A 17,418-nucleotide genomic window follows, 5' to 3' on the forward strand; every position below is an offset into this window, starting at 1 on the left:
GGAAGTGTTTTAACTTTCCTCACATGGTACAGTGATGATGGTGAGGATTTTTTAAACAATATTGTGACAGGTGATGAAACTTCCGTCATTTCACACCGGAATCCAAATAGCGACACGCACAATCCCCGAAGAAACAAAAATTCAAGATGACAATGTCTGCACAAAAATTATGTGCACTATCTTTTGGGATCAGAAAAGGTATTGCAAAACCTTAAGAAAACTAATGCAGGCAATTCAAAACAAACAGAGAGGAATGTTCAGCAATGGAATTGTGTTGCTCCATGTCAATGCTCGGCCCTATACTGCTGGTGATACTCAAACATTGGTTCGACATTTCGTTGGGAGCAGTTAGACCACCCGCCCTACAGCCCAGACTTGGCACCATTTGACTACCACTTGTTCCTTCACATGAAGCACGAGCTAAATGGCCTACGCTTTGAAACTGACTATGAAGTGAACTCAGCTTCCTCTTTTTGTTTAAAGACACTTTCAGCCTATTAGTGAGCCATGGCTTTTTCTTTTGGTGTTTTGTGATTTCATGATAACTTTGGAAAGTTTGTATTGACAACATAATCAGGAAAACTGATTTCATCCCAAAGTATTTTGGAAAGCATTGTTTGAATTGAATTGTGTTATTCTTACTAAAGCACCTGGTTACAGAACAGCTATTGCCTTGTTTTGAACCTTGCTGTGTTTTGCTGGTCATTTGTTATTACGTAATCAAGAGGGATTTGTGATTCAGCACTGATTCTAGTAGCTGTTTTAATATGAGAAAATAGACCATAAGACTCAAACAAATAAAATAGTTCACTTTTCTCTGTGGTGTCTGAAAAAGAATCTGTGTTTAGATACCCACAGATAACGATATCTTTTACTTTAGTTTCATTTGTTATTTTGGTGAGTAGAATGTCAAAAAGATTTAAAAACTCAGCTCTGCCAGGACAAATGGTGAATGGTAAATACAGACAACCAAGAGAGGCCACCACATGCCGTCTCCGCTCAGCTCGACCGCCTCGTACTCAAGTACCTATTCCACCGATAATGCATCCAGATCAGCTCTGTTTCTAATTACATATTGAGAGGTTACGGAACTTGGTAACCCTTCCCTGATACTTTGTGTATGCCCAAAAAAGGAAAATGTATCAAACCCAACACATATTTTTCATTTCATTTCTGCTACCCAATAGAAGCTAATGTTCAGAAATGCATAGAAAATCTACACTTATTTAAAAACTGCAACTGAACCTGGAGTTCCTCGATCTTACAATACTTTGAATACGTACATCTAACAGAAATATATTAGTTAAAAGAGTCATTTTTACATTATCACTATTTAAAAAAAGGCTTTTAGAAGGGTTAGTTATGTTAATGGGGACTGCACTTGTTGAGTTTCTAAAATATTCCCACTCAGTTATTGGGACGACAATGAACTAATAATTGTAGATGATGCAGAAACCTGTGCCAGTCTCTGAAAAAGGTTTTTCAACTTCAGATGGCCACTTACTTGGGGATCGACTGGAGTTGCCCTTCATGATGTCAGTATACGTATTTTGCTCTTCCATCAACTCCATTGCAATTCCTTGATCGGTTGCAGAGGAGAAAAGAATACAAGGGTCTATACGTCTTGCAGATGGACTCGTGGCGACAGCTAAATCCTTAATGCCTAAAACTCTCTGATCCGTACAAGTAGCAATGACATCTTCTGAAATGCAGTCAGCAATGAGCCGAAAAGAGCATCCTTTTCCTTTGGCATGTAAAAATTTTCGATCCATAGACTCTGTGTCCCAATTTTTATTTTAGGGAATTCCTCCTTAACTCCTTAAGATAAAGGGGTTGTGACTGAAATAATGTTGAGAGATTTTAATTTTTCAATTAAGTTTTTGTAGCTTCTAAATATGTTATTTTAATTTAGACAATAGACAATAGATTATATCTTTATTAACATAATCTTAGAGATTAGTAAGACTATAGTCAAGTTACAAATTGTAACATTTTAAGTTACTTAGAACAAGTCTTCAGTATTGGTGTTCATTTTATTGATTTGAAGTTACATCTGGGTCCAGTGGTATTTTTCTCAGGTTTTCTTCCATTGAGTAGAAGGAATTCTTCAGCAGCCAGTTGGTTAGGTGTTTCTTCAGCTTCTGGGGTGGGGTGTTCTTCAGGTCCTCTGGTAGCAGGTTGAAAAGTTTTGCCCCAACGTATTTTGCTCTTCCATCAACTCCATTGCAATTCCTTGATCGGTTGCAGAGGAGAAAAGAATACAAGGGTCTATACGTCTTGCAGATGGACTCGTGGCGACAGCTAAATCCTTAATGCCTAAAACTCTCTGATCCGTACAAGTAGCAATGACATCTTCTGAAATGCAGTCAGCAATGAGCCGAAAAGAGCATCCTTTTCCTTTGGCATGTAAAAATTTTCGATCCATAGACTCTGTGTCACAATTTTTATTTTAGGGAATTCCTCCTTAACTCGCTTTAGAAGCCAATTTACAATAAAAGTCTTGTCATTTACCTTATGTGAATTATACATGTCGAACTGATAAGGGGTTGTGACTGAAATAATGTTGAGAAATTTTAATTTTTCAATTATTTTTTTGTAGCTTCTAAATATGTTATTTTAATTTAGACAATAGACAATAGATTATATCTTTATTAACATAATCTTAGAGATTAGTACTATAGTCAAGTTACAAATTGTAACATTCTTCAGCAGCCAGTTGGTTAGGTGTTTCTTCAGCTTCTGGGGTGGGGTGTTCTTCAGGTCCTCTGGTAGCAGGTTGAAAAGTTTTGCCCCAATGTATGATGGTTTTTTGCTGTACATGCTGAGGTGATGAGGCAGGGCAAAGTCTGAGGCATGTCTAGTGTCGTATTGATGGATGTCTCTATATCTCAGTTGTTACGTGGCGACTGTGTGGATGATGACCTCTTGTATGTAAAGTGCCACTACTGTGAGGATTTTAGCTCGACAAATGATGTGGTAACTTTCAAATATGCGGTAGAATGCAAAGTATGCAGTTCATGTTGCCTCCGGAGTGCTTATTTGCTTGAGTCTGCGAATCAGGTAAGTGCCTGCACTTGTTTTCTTATACAGCTGGTCTATGTGTGGTTTCCATGAGATGTAGGAGTCGATTATGATGCCGAGGTGCTTGGTGTTGGTTTTATATTCCAGTCCATTTATTCTTCCATTTGTATTTATATTTTCAGTGTCAAAGACTATTTGAACAGTTTCATCGTCATTGAGGTTTAAATCATTGGGAGTACAGTATTCTTTGGTCAAATTGATAGCTGTTTCACTGTCAGTACAACTCATTTTCTTTTTCTGCAAGTGTGACAACCGTATCGTCTGCGCACATTACTATTTGACAGTGTCCTTGTAGATGAGTTGGCAGGTCATTTGTTAGTAGTAGAAATAATACTGGCACCAAAGACTGAGCCTTGCGGTACCCCTCTCTTTACATGGAGAAGTTTAGAGTTTTACCCTTTCTGTTGTATCACCAGCAGTATGCCGCAGCTCAAAGAGTTGTTTGTCCCAGCTATTAACACTATCCAATCGTCTTCACAGAATTCTGAATCCTATATGTTGAGGAAATCTTCTGTTGTCTAAGTACCAGGTTTACATTCAACCATCACTTTGTATTTATTATTATCCAGTTAAGACATTAGGTGCATAGACATATGCCGATCATGACTATCTGAGTAAACGTTCACTTTTCTTCTTATTTTCTTGTTCAGCTATTGTGTTTTTTCGTATTGTTTTATTTCTGCTTCAATATTGTTTTGAGATTTTATATTAGGCTTTGCATCATCGGTTTCAAAACTCGGTTTTACATTGTTTTTGTCTTATTTGTATTTTTAAGATTTAGGGCTATCCTTTTCCTCCCGAGATATTTCTGGTTGAGTCAAGGTAATAGCTTGTGGAGGGGAGTACTTTGAAGGGGACCATATTGCCGTTGCTGCTGAGTAACGTCAGTTCATGCCAGACGTCAAGGTCGGATACTTTATGGACAAACCTTGTATACAGGTAATTGACACCCTGTATACAAAAATCAAACAACAAAATCAAAACTACATGGAGTATCATGCATAGAGAAACCTGCAGTAATTCAGAGAAAAAATATATAATCTTCCTAAAGGCTGCGGAAACAGACAAAACTTTCTTGGTGGAGCATTTCAACAGCTTCTTTTTAAGAGGCATATAGAAAAATTCATTACTTTTGTCATGACCTCCTGTAGTTTTGTCTCTTTTTGCCTCTAGCAAGTGAGGACGAGGTATCAAAAGTAATTTTATCATTGAACAATAAATTGTCTTTTGTTTTGGGATGGTTTACTTCCCAATGTCCTGAGATTCTGTGCCTTGAAATTTGGTACTTTTCTGACTGTTAATTTAATCAGCCCATGGAATATGGGATTTTTCCGGACAAACTAAAGTACGCAATAATTAAATCATTAAATAAGAAAGGTTCACAGGAGAATATTAATAATTATCTTCCCATAGCTTTGGTTTTAGTTTATTCTAAAGTGTATGAAAAGGATTTCTTGTCCAGGTTGCCATCCCATTTAGTGACCAATAACTTAATTTCAATAGCATTCAAAAGCATTGCTTCCAAAAAGGAAAGAGTACACTATCAGCCCTACATCGTTTTACAAATGATATTTTACAGGCCCTGGATGGATCGCAGAGAACTATCAGTGTTTTCTGTGATTTGTCTAGGGCATTTGACTGTGTATGTGTCATGAAGTTCTGCTAAATAAGCTGTATTATTATGGCATCAGAGGTGTAGCACTTGAGCTGGTTCAGGTAATTTCTGTTTAGTAGACAACAGAGTGTATCTCTGGACAGTACTCATAAGTATTCATCATCTTGTAGTAATCAGCATCAGCATGCCTCAGGACTCCACCTTGCCCCTGTTACTGTTCTTACTTTATATTAATGATAATGACCACAATTCTGACCGCTAAAATCACAATGTTTGCAAGTAACGAATCCCTGCTTCTCACCGGTTGAGACGCTGTTGCTGTAAAGAGTACTATGGAATTAGCTATTTCTCAGGTTTTAAAACTGTTTTCAGCAAATGGCTTATGACTAGAACTAAAACCAGTACAATAGTTTCAAATCAGTGGGTGTCCGGCTGACAGGACCGAGGGTACTGATCATTTTACTAGCATCACCTTTTGTGAGTCCTTAAAAATTTCTGGAATTGACTATGAATAAAAATTTAAGGTGGGAACCTCATACAGGCAAGCTGTTAAACGCTTAATCTGTGCAACTTTTGGAGTTAGGATGTTGAAGCCCTCTTTTAGAACAGATGTTCTATAGACGTTTACTATGGATACTGCGAAAGTCTACTGCACTACAATATAGCGATTTGGGGTAATCATTCTTCTTTAGACAGGCTATTAAGATGCCAGAAGTTTGTTCTGAGAATAATTTTTAATCTCCATAAATCCGACTGTTGTGAAGTATATTTTTAAATGTCAATATCTTTATATTTTATATATATATATATATATATATATATATACACGAAGTTCTCATTCCTACTTATAAAAATATTGATGGTGGAATTCCTAAAATAACAGACTTCCATGATTTTAATACAAGAAATAAAACTACAAATCATATGTGTGAATAAAGAATTGAATTGAAGAGATAATGAAACTGAATAATAATGAAATCAGGAACCCATTACAATATTCTATTGTCTGGCTAACTCTATCCTTGTGAAGTGGATTTTTTCCCCATACAGCTTAATAATTTGTGAAAAGAAATACTGTAAATCTTGGGTATCACTACAAACAATGCGTTTGAATATTTACCTATACCTAATACATACAAACCAAACATCCGTGTGTGAATACATACACATACATATTAACATTAACATAAATTACACAGGGTTCACAGTCACAGGTCATTCATGCAAGTAAAAATTAGTCTTCAGCTGATTATAAATTTTTATTACAATGTTTATTATGCAACTAATTACTCTATTGCTGTTACTAATTATTTATTATTCGATTTATGTTATTTCTCACTCATATATTATTCATATAGCTTCAAATGTAAGATTGTCTTCTTACTGTTTTATTTTTATTTACTTTAAAAGCATGTTTATATACCAACTTGATAATGTAATTTTACCAACTATTTAAATAGTTTCATTCACCGATTTACACTCAGTTATCAGCCCCCCCGCAGTTTCTCTTGATTAATTTTATTTTCTACAAGTATAACTTCCAAACTGCATTCTTTGCAACCAACTATTAACTAAAATTTTACTTTATTTTTGATATATTTTTTATGTATGAGATAATGAATTTTAATTAGAACTCAAATCTTTACTGCAACCAGGCTTGGGAGAATATGTAGGGTATGTCTAAATATTTTTCTATATAACTTCAGAAAATAAATATGTATTACACATAGTTCAGGTTAGATTATCATTACATAATTCACTCCGGGTCAGAATAAACACCACCAATATTTCTGGTTTTTATTAAAATAATATTTTTGAATTGAGCTATTGTTATCAGTATGTTTTATCTCAAGATAGTCCTGGTCTCTATGACATCTACTGATTACTTGGTTAATCAATATAGATAATATCAGTCTCTTGGTTTAATAATAATCAAGCATGTTGGAGTGCTGATTCATTTTCTAAAGGTTTCCTGTTGATCTACAAACTTTGGCAGTGTTGTTACTTCTAACACATGGTATTAGTTGTATCTATTTTATAATTTTCAATACATCCTCCTGGTGTTGTGTGCTCAATTAAAAACATTAGTGGAGGACACCTTTTCTCACAGAGAGAGCAAGATTTATTGGGGTCGATTATACAGCCATTGGAGGAGTTATAAGACAGTTTTTAGAAATGGGCTGACAGAAGAAACCAAGGAGGTAGTTGAAGAAAAATTAGAAATGAGAGGGACAGAATAAGGGTTACCACAAGTAATCAGCTCCAGGGTATGGTCAGACAAGTTAGAAACATCTGTGTTTCTGCTTTTACTATATATAGACCCATCAATGAGTCTCAGATGTGTAGTAGATGGCTGGCTACAGGTCTATCTCACCACACAACACTGAGTAACAAGGCTTGGGTTTTTGAGAGTCAGTGTGCTAGTAATTAGCTAAATGGTGTGATCAGAGGCAAGTTAGAAACATCTGTGTTTGTTTCTTTTATATATACACACCTCACTTTGTCTCAGCTGTATAGTGGACAGCTGGCTATAGATCCCCATCTCAAAACATAACACCGAGTAAGAGGGTTTAGGTATGAGGCTGATTAGAGACCTATGTTATTCGCCGATGAGACTTACATCAACTTGAGAGCTCCTGATAGAAAAGAGAGGATGAGGTTATATTTGTATTTGTCCTAAAGAATCTTTTGCAGGTGGCTCACTTATGTTTGGGACGGTGTAAGTTCTGTAGTTCGCTCTAAAATAGTTACAGCTATGCTGATGCACAATGCACGTCTACTCACTGCTGCACTAGCCACAGTTTGAAAATATTCAAGACCACAGAGTGGTTATAATGGACAAAGCAGCAAGCAGCCCTGATCTCAATCCATAGAATATGTAGGAGTAGAATAGCGCACGGATCCACCAGAGACTCTTGGCAATTTTGAAATCGTCGTAAAGGAAGAACATCACTCTAAAAGATATCCAACACCTTATTGAGTAAATGCAAAGAAGACAAATCTGTTATCAGAGCTAGGAGAGGTGACAGTAGATATTGAATGCTAGATTCTATCTCAAGGAATGTTTTAAATTTGTTTCTATCAGTGCAGGACACCACTAAAAGTGCTGCTACAGCTCCTCCTAATGACTGGTGATATTAGTATCAGCATGTTCAAATGCTAGTACTCTTTTTATATTATGCTCCATCACTCCTATTTTATATTTACTCCAAACACTTTGTTCATACTTATAATGTACAAATTAAATGAAGCAGCATGATATAGACTGCAAATGGCTTTTCCAGAATGAACCAAATCCAATAATCAACATCAATAAGGCAGCACCAGGAGTGCTTAGCAAATAAAGATTGCAATAATATAATTAATTACTTTACTTTTCATTGTTAAAATAACCAGTCTAATAAAAATAGGTTATGGACAATCCATGGAAGACAGACTGTTGTGGTTAAAAACAATGGTGACGTTTTTACTGATGTTCTAGTATAAACACGCTTTATGTTAGACTCTTACTCACAGTAGATCACATTATTTATGTTTCCCAGTAACTAATAATGTACATAGTGCATAATTTGTTATTGTTGTGCTCTAAAATGGTAGAAAATATATGAATTACAGTAGTGTAACATAAGAAAAGAGGCAACAGTGTAAGTGCTAAGCACTAGAGCAAGACTTACATTCTTTCAATTGTTTTGTTTGTGTATTGATTGAATAAGAAGATTAAGAGAGACATCTTTGTATTATTTATATAAGTCCAAAGGTTAGATAAGATATGGTAAATCCTCTATTACTCTGTAAATAGATACTAGCCTATAGAGTATTATCTTTATTGAAAAAGAAACTACTTAAGATTGGCACTGTTTTCTTTACAGTTCAGATGTAATATTTAATATTATAATTCATTTGTAGTTTTCACATTATATATTACAAATTTAAAGTAATTATTTTAATTTTTGAAATTAAATGTATATTATTTATCTAGTGGGGATCTAATGATACTAACCTGGTGTAAATCTATTTGTTATAATATCTTTCCTGTACAGTGGACTCTTTACTCAATTGTTTACTAATTATATATATATATATATATATATATATATATATATATATATATATATATATATATATATGGTGTTCAGAACAGGGTATCACAAACTTCTGTTGATGATATCATTCCAAACAAAAAATGTCCCATAAACATAGCTCGAGAAATGTGTAGTTTAACCACTAGCCGCCATTTTGTATTTTTTGTAAAAAATTGATATCTATAGGACTAGTAAAGCTGAAAAATGTTGAAAGCCAAATAATTTAAAAAAAACCATTAAAGTTATAAAACATTTACAAGTAACAACTATTTTGCAATATAACAATTCCAATGCACTTTTTTCAATGAAATCTGTCAACGTATAGCTACGAATAATTTCATGAAACAAAACTTCCCTTCACTAACATACTTAGAACTATCGTTAGCTTTAGTTTTTTACCCTTCTCGCAACTTCTTGGCTGGCACGAACTACCCAACTAATTTATATGTTCTAAAGTCAAGTGATGAGGTTTATCATAAATATCGATATTTTGTGTTTGAGAGTTTAATTTAATGAAAACATGTAAATATTTTTTGTAATTAAAGTCCCAATTGATAGTGAAATATGTCATAAAGCAAAGATTACACAATGACTGGTTATGATTTGCTGGATGCTGTAGAGTGAACCAAGAGCAACTTAAATTGATTTGCTGGGCAGATGCGGGGCTAACTTAAATTAACATATAGAATATTGTTAGGGTCCGACTAGGCCTTCTTAAAATTGTGTCAGTGTCCATACATCCATCCTTCTGTCTGCTTGATAACTCTTTTCAGTGGCAAACTAGGATTTGGGGAGGGATGAATCTGATTAAAGAGCACACCACTCTGGGAGCTCCATTGATTAATACATTAATCTGAATAAATATAAATTAAAATAAATTAGATTGACCTAATTCAAAGTAACATATATAACTATTGTATTTAAAACAATTTGGATTGCTATTATATATGTATTTTTTAAACTTTTTAGGTCTTTTGGGGAGTTCTACCCCACACATCCCCTCCCTTAGTTGCACCACTGACTCTTTTGTTAAATTCTGTTGGGTCCAATGAAACTCTGTTATATCGGTTTATTCCACTGTAATTGGTAAGTAATATGATTGGTATATTATGATTTTTGTTATCAAAATCTACAAATTTAATAATAGTAATAATAATGTTTTATTCCAAAAAAAGTTTAAAACATTAAGTTAAAAAGTTTTTTGCATACAATTTTTGCACAATACATAAAATAAATAATTTTTCCTATACTAAACATTTATATAGCTATAAACATACTCACAAACACACATATGCACCCAATTATAATACTTAACACTTGTAGTATAGTCAATGACCATTTCCCCATGTATTTATCCCATACAGCACCAATTTTCATAAAAATTTGGATTTAGGTTTTACTTGTCCTCTATTTTAAATTCTACCCTTTACCACAGGTTGTTTTTTCTCTGGGGGGGGTGGATGCCACTCCGTCTCGGGCGTGAGCAATTTGTCATTGAAAATAAGTGCGGAAATTGATAAATTGATTAATTCTATGCAACTTTTGTTCTATGAAGCTTTTTTCTGAAAGTCAATACTTTTCGACTTATTCACGAGCTAAATTGTTCAGGCCAAAAATCTATGTTTTCAGACAGTTTTTCATGAATAATGTAGAGAGCAAAATTATAGATTATAAAAACTAAAAATATCATTTATATATGATATATACAGACTTAATATAAACTGAACTATTGCTTGTTGAAAGTTTATTGGTATTTTCAAATGCCAAAATGGTAAGTGTCTACATTCAATAACCATTGACTGTAGAATATAACCTATGACATATTTTGGGGTTATGACATATTATATGGTTATAACCTATAACCATATAACCTATGACATTTTTTGGGAAAAAAGTCATAGAACCTTTTTTAATTCCTTTAAAAAAACCTTTATTTTTATTTTTTATAAAAGGTTCTAGCTTTAAAACTAAGCGAGTTATGATGAGAATAATGTTGATTACTATTTTCTTTCATTGGAAATTATAACGAAATTCTCACCCTCTCTTCCACCTCCTTTAAAAAAACTGTTGCCACTTTAAAACTCACTTTATTTATGTTCTTATATCTTCTGAGTTGTTTATAAGTTTAAAGCACTTATTTAAAAAAAGAGCTTGAAGTAAGAAAAACATTTTTGTAACTTATCAAAAAATTACCTTTTTTCAAAATATCTCAAAAACTATTAATGATACACCAAATTTTGTAGAGTATGGTATTGTAGGTTTTTCTTTTCTGAAAATTCATTTAAAGTTTGCATGTATTCGCACAAAGTACCTTTTTTGAGCCTTTTTAGCATGAATCTGAAGTTTTAAAAATAAGATCTGAGAAAAAAATTAGTTGGATTAGCTTATAGCTCTTAAAAACTAAGCGATTTATGGGGAAAATACCAAAATCACATTTTTGTAGAAATTAAAACATGTATATTAGTATATTGATGCATACACATAGTGGCTATATTTTAGGCTTACTTGAACTGTCACTTATATATAGGTTGTCTTATGAGTAACCCGACAAACTTTTCAGGTGGTTTCCTCTCATTGAAATAATGAAAAAAGTTCATATAAACATATGTCCGGAAAGATTGCACCCGATTTTCTGAGAAAAAACATAAATAAAGCGAAATTGATGTTTTATGACAAAGAAAAGTGTTAAATTTATCGGATTTTAATAAACTTAAAATGAACTTACAAATTGAATAAAATACGTCTTAGACGTGTAAGACTACCCATATCTGAGATATCAAACGAAATATGCAAAGTTTGGTCTTGAGAAACCTGCTTTGTTTACATTTGAAGTACATTAACTTCATTAAATGAGTAATAAACACGAAAACTTTTTAACTAAAAGTTATAGATAATTTAATTCTAAAGAGAATGATGTAAAATATGCCAATAAAAAAACAAACAACGATTTTTAAAGGGTCGAAACTGTTTAATATATTAGAAACTGTCTATCAACGTTAATTTAACATATTTACAGATGATTGAAATCAGAAGTTTTATTGGCCATTAAGTACTCCAAAGACTACAATGGGATTCGTCAAAATAATAATTATGTATAATACAATATAAATAAACCTTTTAACACTTTTTTTATTTTTGTTACAATGTACATTTAGAAATCTGTGATTTCATCTTCAGGTACTAACTAAGGTTAAGTTATGAAAATAAATAATTAAAACCAATTTGTCATGTGTTTTTTCACTACCTCGGTGGCTAAATTTGTTGTATTTAATTTTATGTGTGATCAATGTATATTGTTTAAAAGTCTATCGAATAATACATTTTTTGTTAGAAAATCTTTGTCATTTAATAATATATATTATGATTAATTTTGGCACTTTTGTGGATTTCAAAATGTTCTAAAGTAGATAATATTTTTTTTTTTTTTTTTGCTTGTGTGTATGTTATAATAAATACTTAAATCTACTGAAATAAATAAAATATCAAAAACACACAGAGACATTGGATTAATATATAAATTTTTAAATAAATATAATAAATTATGGAGTATCCTTATTTTCTTCTTATTTAAAGCATATGACATTTGAATCGCCTCATGCAGAAAGGGCTTCAGTCACCAAAATGGCGAAATTGAGTTAGCTATAGGTTATCGTTGCTAATGACTGTACCAACATTTTTACGCATAAAGGGCTTTAGTCCCATTGCTCCAATGTCTTAAAACCAGAGTAAAATTTTTAATATTCCATGCAGAAAGGCCTTCAGTCAGTGACTGAAGTCCTATTTGCCTAGAATATTAAAACATCTGTTTTTGATTGCATTGTTGGTCATTAGTTGTATGTCTCGCTCGATTGGTAGACCTGCTTTGTTTTAGTTAGGTTTTCATTTTGAGGTTATGTGTTGCTTAACTGTTATTACACTGATCTGAAAATCACTTAATTATTAAAGTTTTATAGATAATAGGTATTCAATATGGTTAGTGAGACGGATTCCGAGAGTGACCAAGAAAATGAAGTAGTAGTTTGGGAGGAAAACGTGTAAAAAGAGAATCAGAATGGAAAAGAAATACTAAGAGAGTGTCAAGGTACAAGGGATTGGAGTATGAAGATTATAAAGGGAGGATAGTTCCAGCTAAAACAACAGGCCTCCATGCAAGTAAGAGTCCTTACATTTTAATTTATTAACAATTTTGTTAGCTTGAATTTCTTGCAATGGTCATATTAGTACGTATATTGCACACCCAATCTAACCTAATTTTATAAACTATAAATTTTCCTAAATTTTATTAAGGTTTATTTTGTTAATATGTACTGTACTTGTCACCACTAATTTTTAATATTTTTTTTCAGCTGCAAGAGATTTAAATGCTTTGATGGATTGACTGAACTTGACCAAATCAACATATTGCAACGCCTTCTTGACCTTCCATCAAAAAATGATCAGGACCTGTACATCCAGAACTTGAATTGAAATTCATGACGTCAAGAAAAGACGTCCAAGGAAAGGAGAAGACGCACGCAATGTTGACAAAATGTATACATACTTTCTCCTGGTTGGTAACCAAAGGACGCAGGTATGTTACAAAGCTTTTTTGTCTCTGTTATCAATAAGCGACAAACGAGTTAAACGGTTGAGAGCCCTTGCCAAGGAAGGAAAAAACCCTATTGATAAATAGAGAAAGTCTCAGAGCGCAAACAACACTTTGAGTATTGAAAAACAACAAATCATTAGGGACCATATTGAAAGTTACCCAACTAAACTTAGTCATTATTCTGGGAAAACTAGAAAAATATTTAGATGCTAGACTCTGCACAAACGCCTTATATCGTGCATTGGTCGACAAACATCCAGGAATTTGTAGTTCTGCTTACTTTTATGAGTTTTTTCAATGAAAACTACAATTTAAGATTTGGCAGACCGCAAATTGATTGTTGCTGCACGTTGTGAAGAGCTCAACACAAAGCTAAAGAGTCCTCACTTGAACGATGTAGCAAAAAGATCAGCTGCTGCTGCCGAGCTTATCATTCATAAAAGACGAGCAAAAAAGTTTTTTATCAAGATTACAAATGAAGCTAACTCAAAGAACGAGCCACACGTACTTTCCCTTTGTATGGACTTCATGCAAAATCTCAGTATACCACAAATTCCCGTACAAGAAACGTTTTATTTAAGACAAATCACGGTTAATGTATTCTCTATTCATGATATAAAAAAGAGTCAGCAAAAGTGTATGTATAACCATGAAGGTACAGCCAGCAAGACACCTAATGAAGTGTGCTCTTTCTTATGGGATTATCTCAAATCCATCCCCCCAGAATATACAGAGTTACGACTGTTCTCTGATAACTGCAGCGGGCAGAACAAAAAAATCACGCACTGAGTAGATTTTGTTGCTTCTTACTGACACCGGCCGTTTCATCAGCAAAGATAACAATGTATTTTCCTGTCAGAGGCCATTCTTTTTTGCCCTGTGACAGGGACTTTGCAACGATAAAGCGTCATGTGAAAAAGTATGACAGAATTTACTCTGTGGGTGAAATCAGAAAACTCATAGAAAACAGCAGCGCAAAACCAGGAATCAATAAGTTTTCTGTCAAAGAAGTTGAGACAAAAGACATCTTTGATTTCAAGCTCTTTTGGAAAACAATACTACAAAAAAAGCTGCATATCTCAAGAAACAAGATCGAAGCGAGTTCCAAAAGAAAAGAAAATCAGATTTGAAATAAGCAGTTATAAGCAGTTGACCTTTGATAAAAATCAGTTTGGTATAATATTAGCCAGTAAAAACCATTGACAGCATTGTAACTCATTCTTTTTAAAATGTGTAAGGACCAGAACCAAAAACCAACATTGCCACCACCTGTGTGTTATCCAGCTGGTAAAGTACCCATAAAAGCTTCAAAAATCAACGACGTCAGGAATCTTCTACCGTACGTTGCCCATGAACACATAGACTTCTACGAAGATATTATGAATTGGCCTACACTTGACCACATTGCACCTGAAGTCCAAGATGATTGATTACGTTTTCAAACATATTATTTTTATTAGTACTAATTTTCTTTTTTCCACACGGTGTTGTAGTACATTTTTCAATCAATAAATGTATAAAAAAAACTGTTGTTTAATAATACCTTTGGAATTTTGATTACAGATACTCATAATCCAAAAGCTTGAAATAGTAAAAATACATTTTAATGTAATAAAAAAGTAAAAAATAATTAAAGAAATAAAGTTTTATATCATATTTAAAAGGGTCATTTTAATTTTCATGCAAAAAGGGCTTCAGACTGCTAGTAAAAAAAAAATTTTTCACTATGAAAATAACAATTTTAGTTTCCCTCACTAGTACTGTTGAAAGGTGTGTATTCATATCAAATATATAAAATAATAAGAGGTTTTTAAAAAAAATGTTTTATAGAAATAGAAAAAGTTTTTATTGAATTACTCAAAAGTAAAACTGGGCTGACTGAAGCCCTTTTTGCATGAAGCGATTCATTTCATATGTTCCTCAGAATTGTAAAATTTCTTAAGCTTCAGCCACCCTGACATATTTGATTTAAATAGTTTTAATTGCTGATATTTATGGCTTTTATAATATTTATCTAGCCATATATTAGGAGTCCTTAGATTATCTTTTGATCTGGTATCGTACTAATGGAGTATACATAATGTTTCAAATCTATTTTCATTTTATTTTACATACATTATGTTATAGAAAAGATATGTACATGCCAAGGTCATAATTTTAAGCCTAGAAAAATGTTGTCTGCAAGACTCTTGGTAAGATAATCCAGCTACTATTTTTATTGTTTTTTCTGCCAAACAAAAACGTTTTTTGCTGTATTGGAATCATCCCACAGTCGAATGCCATAACACAAGTGGCTGTGAAATAAGCCATTGTATGTCATTATAAGTGTTTCTAAGTTTACACAGTACTTACATTTTTTGTATACTTTCATATTTAAAGTTACAATTTACTATTATTGATGAAGAGGTGGTTTCCTACTGAAACTAGATACCACAATAAAACCTTCTGGAACATACAGACTAATTTCGTCCTCATGCAACCAGTGCTCATTAATACACAGCACATCAATATTATTAATATTCAAAATGACTTCTAATTACTCTAGTTTGTTTCTTATTGACTATGTTTATGGTCAAGACACTATTACTTCTTATACTTTAAAGAGGGTGTTGCACCGAAGGCAGAAGTCTGTTTCCCGATGGTGTAGCAGAGTCAGTTGCCGGTGTGGTGATATGCAAAAATGTAGAGACACAATCCCAGCCGTGACTGGCACTCCCTCAGCACTTACAAGAGGGGTTGATGGTGATCTTGCAGCTCTCTCATCCGCAGGTGTGGAAGGGCGAGTGAGTGGTAATGCGGTCTCTGCCACAGCCAGCACCCCCTCAGTTCTCACTAAATCGCCCTGTGGCTGCGATGGTGATGTAGTTTCATCATTCATGTGGTGGCAGTACAGATTTGCTCCGCAAGCCATCTCTTTCCTCTGTTATTTAGGTGTAATTCATTACGATCGTGCAGGTGTCTTTCCGCTTCGCTTATCTCAACCAACATCACATTTTTATAAGAGTCACACAGTTCCTTAATTGATGTTAAGATTTTCTCTGCAGCTCATTCACACATGGCCATTGAGGAAGATCAAATCTATTTGGTAAATCCACAAAATTATGTTGTTGTTCCTATATTCTTAACTGCCTCTGTAATACCAGTTTTAGCGTCATTTCTTGAGATGTCATTTGTGTCGCAGAAAATCATTAATACATCATTTTTATTTTTTATAATTCATTTTAAATATTCTTAGAGTCCAGTATGTTTTTTGTTCGACCACCAGTTCTCACAAACCCCACTGCTGAATGAGTGTTTTGATTCTTGTTAATGTGCCAAGATAGGCCACTCCATAGCTGTCAGTACAGATCAACAATGTAATTTTATTTTTATTCTCACAAGTATTGTGACAGTGAACTTGTTTGGTTTTCAACATTGATAGATGAGATGATACATTCATTTTCATCAGACACCTCTTCTGTAGAAACATCAGAAAGTATATTAAATAGATTAATTGAGAAGAACTTTTGACTTGAGTTATTATAGTTAACTGGTTTAACAGAATGACGAGAAGGCACTTTTAGCCATTTTACAATATCAGAAGTGGGTTGTTGCACACCGTTAAGGGAGAGAAGTAATGCAAGCAGTTGGGACATGTTTATTATTATTAGTTAATGATTTCTGTCTTAAGGGCCAAAACTGATTAATGAATCAAAAATTATATTAAAAATTGTCAGTTGACTCTCATTTAATTGATATAAATTTGATTTTAATTACGTGCTCCAATTTAAAATTTTTCGAATAGGGGTGGTTTTTGCCTCTATAAAAAGAGCAATCCTTGGCAAAGAGTTGATTTTGAAATAGAGGTTAAGTAGAAACTAAATCAAAATTGTCATATAAATCATTGCTGTATGGGATAAATACACATTTTACCCTTTTTTTACTGTCATTGACTGGACTATTGCACTTGTGGACGTACAGGCCATAGTGTGGTGGTGTTCCATCCTGCTGGAACCAAACTTCATTACAGTTGTTGGTTGCTACTTGGATAACTGTATAATAAACCTGATTTG

General features: G+C 33.4%; 2 protein-coding genes across 3 annotated transcripts in view; both read left to right on the top strand.

The window, feature by feature from the left end:
- Positions 1-17,418, top strand: part of LOC124354508 (CDP-diacylglycerol--inositol 3-phosphatidyltransferase) — a 66,836-nt gene that overhangs the window by 24,667 nt on the left and 24,751 nt on the right. The window lies entirely within an intron of this gene.
- Positions 1-17,418, top strand: part of LOC124354507 (interferon-inducible double-stranded RNA-dependent protein kinase activator A homolog) — a 29,054-nt gene that overhangs the window by 6,991 nt on the left and 4,645 nt on the right. The window contains exon 2 of one of the 2 annotated variants that reach the window (XM_046805019.1): positions 9,748-9,864. The exons of the other annotated variant lie outside the window; for it this stretch is intronic. The gene's annotated coding sequence lies outside the window, so the exon portion shown is untranslated. The remainder of the gene's footprint in view (positions 1-9,747; positions 9,865-17,418) is intronic. 2 annotated transcript variants of the gene reach the window in all.

The sequence above is a fragment of the Homalodisca vitripennis genome, chromosome 2 (assembly GCF_021130785.1).
Source record: "Homalodisca vitripennis isolate AUS2020 chromosome 2, UT_GWSS_2.1, whole genome shotgun sequence".
Taxonomy (NCBI): Eukaryota; Metazoa; Arthropoda; class Insecta; order Hemiptera; family Cicadellidae; genus Homalodisca; species Homalodisca vitripennis.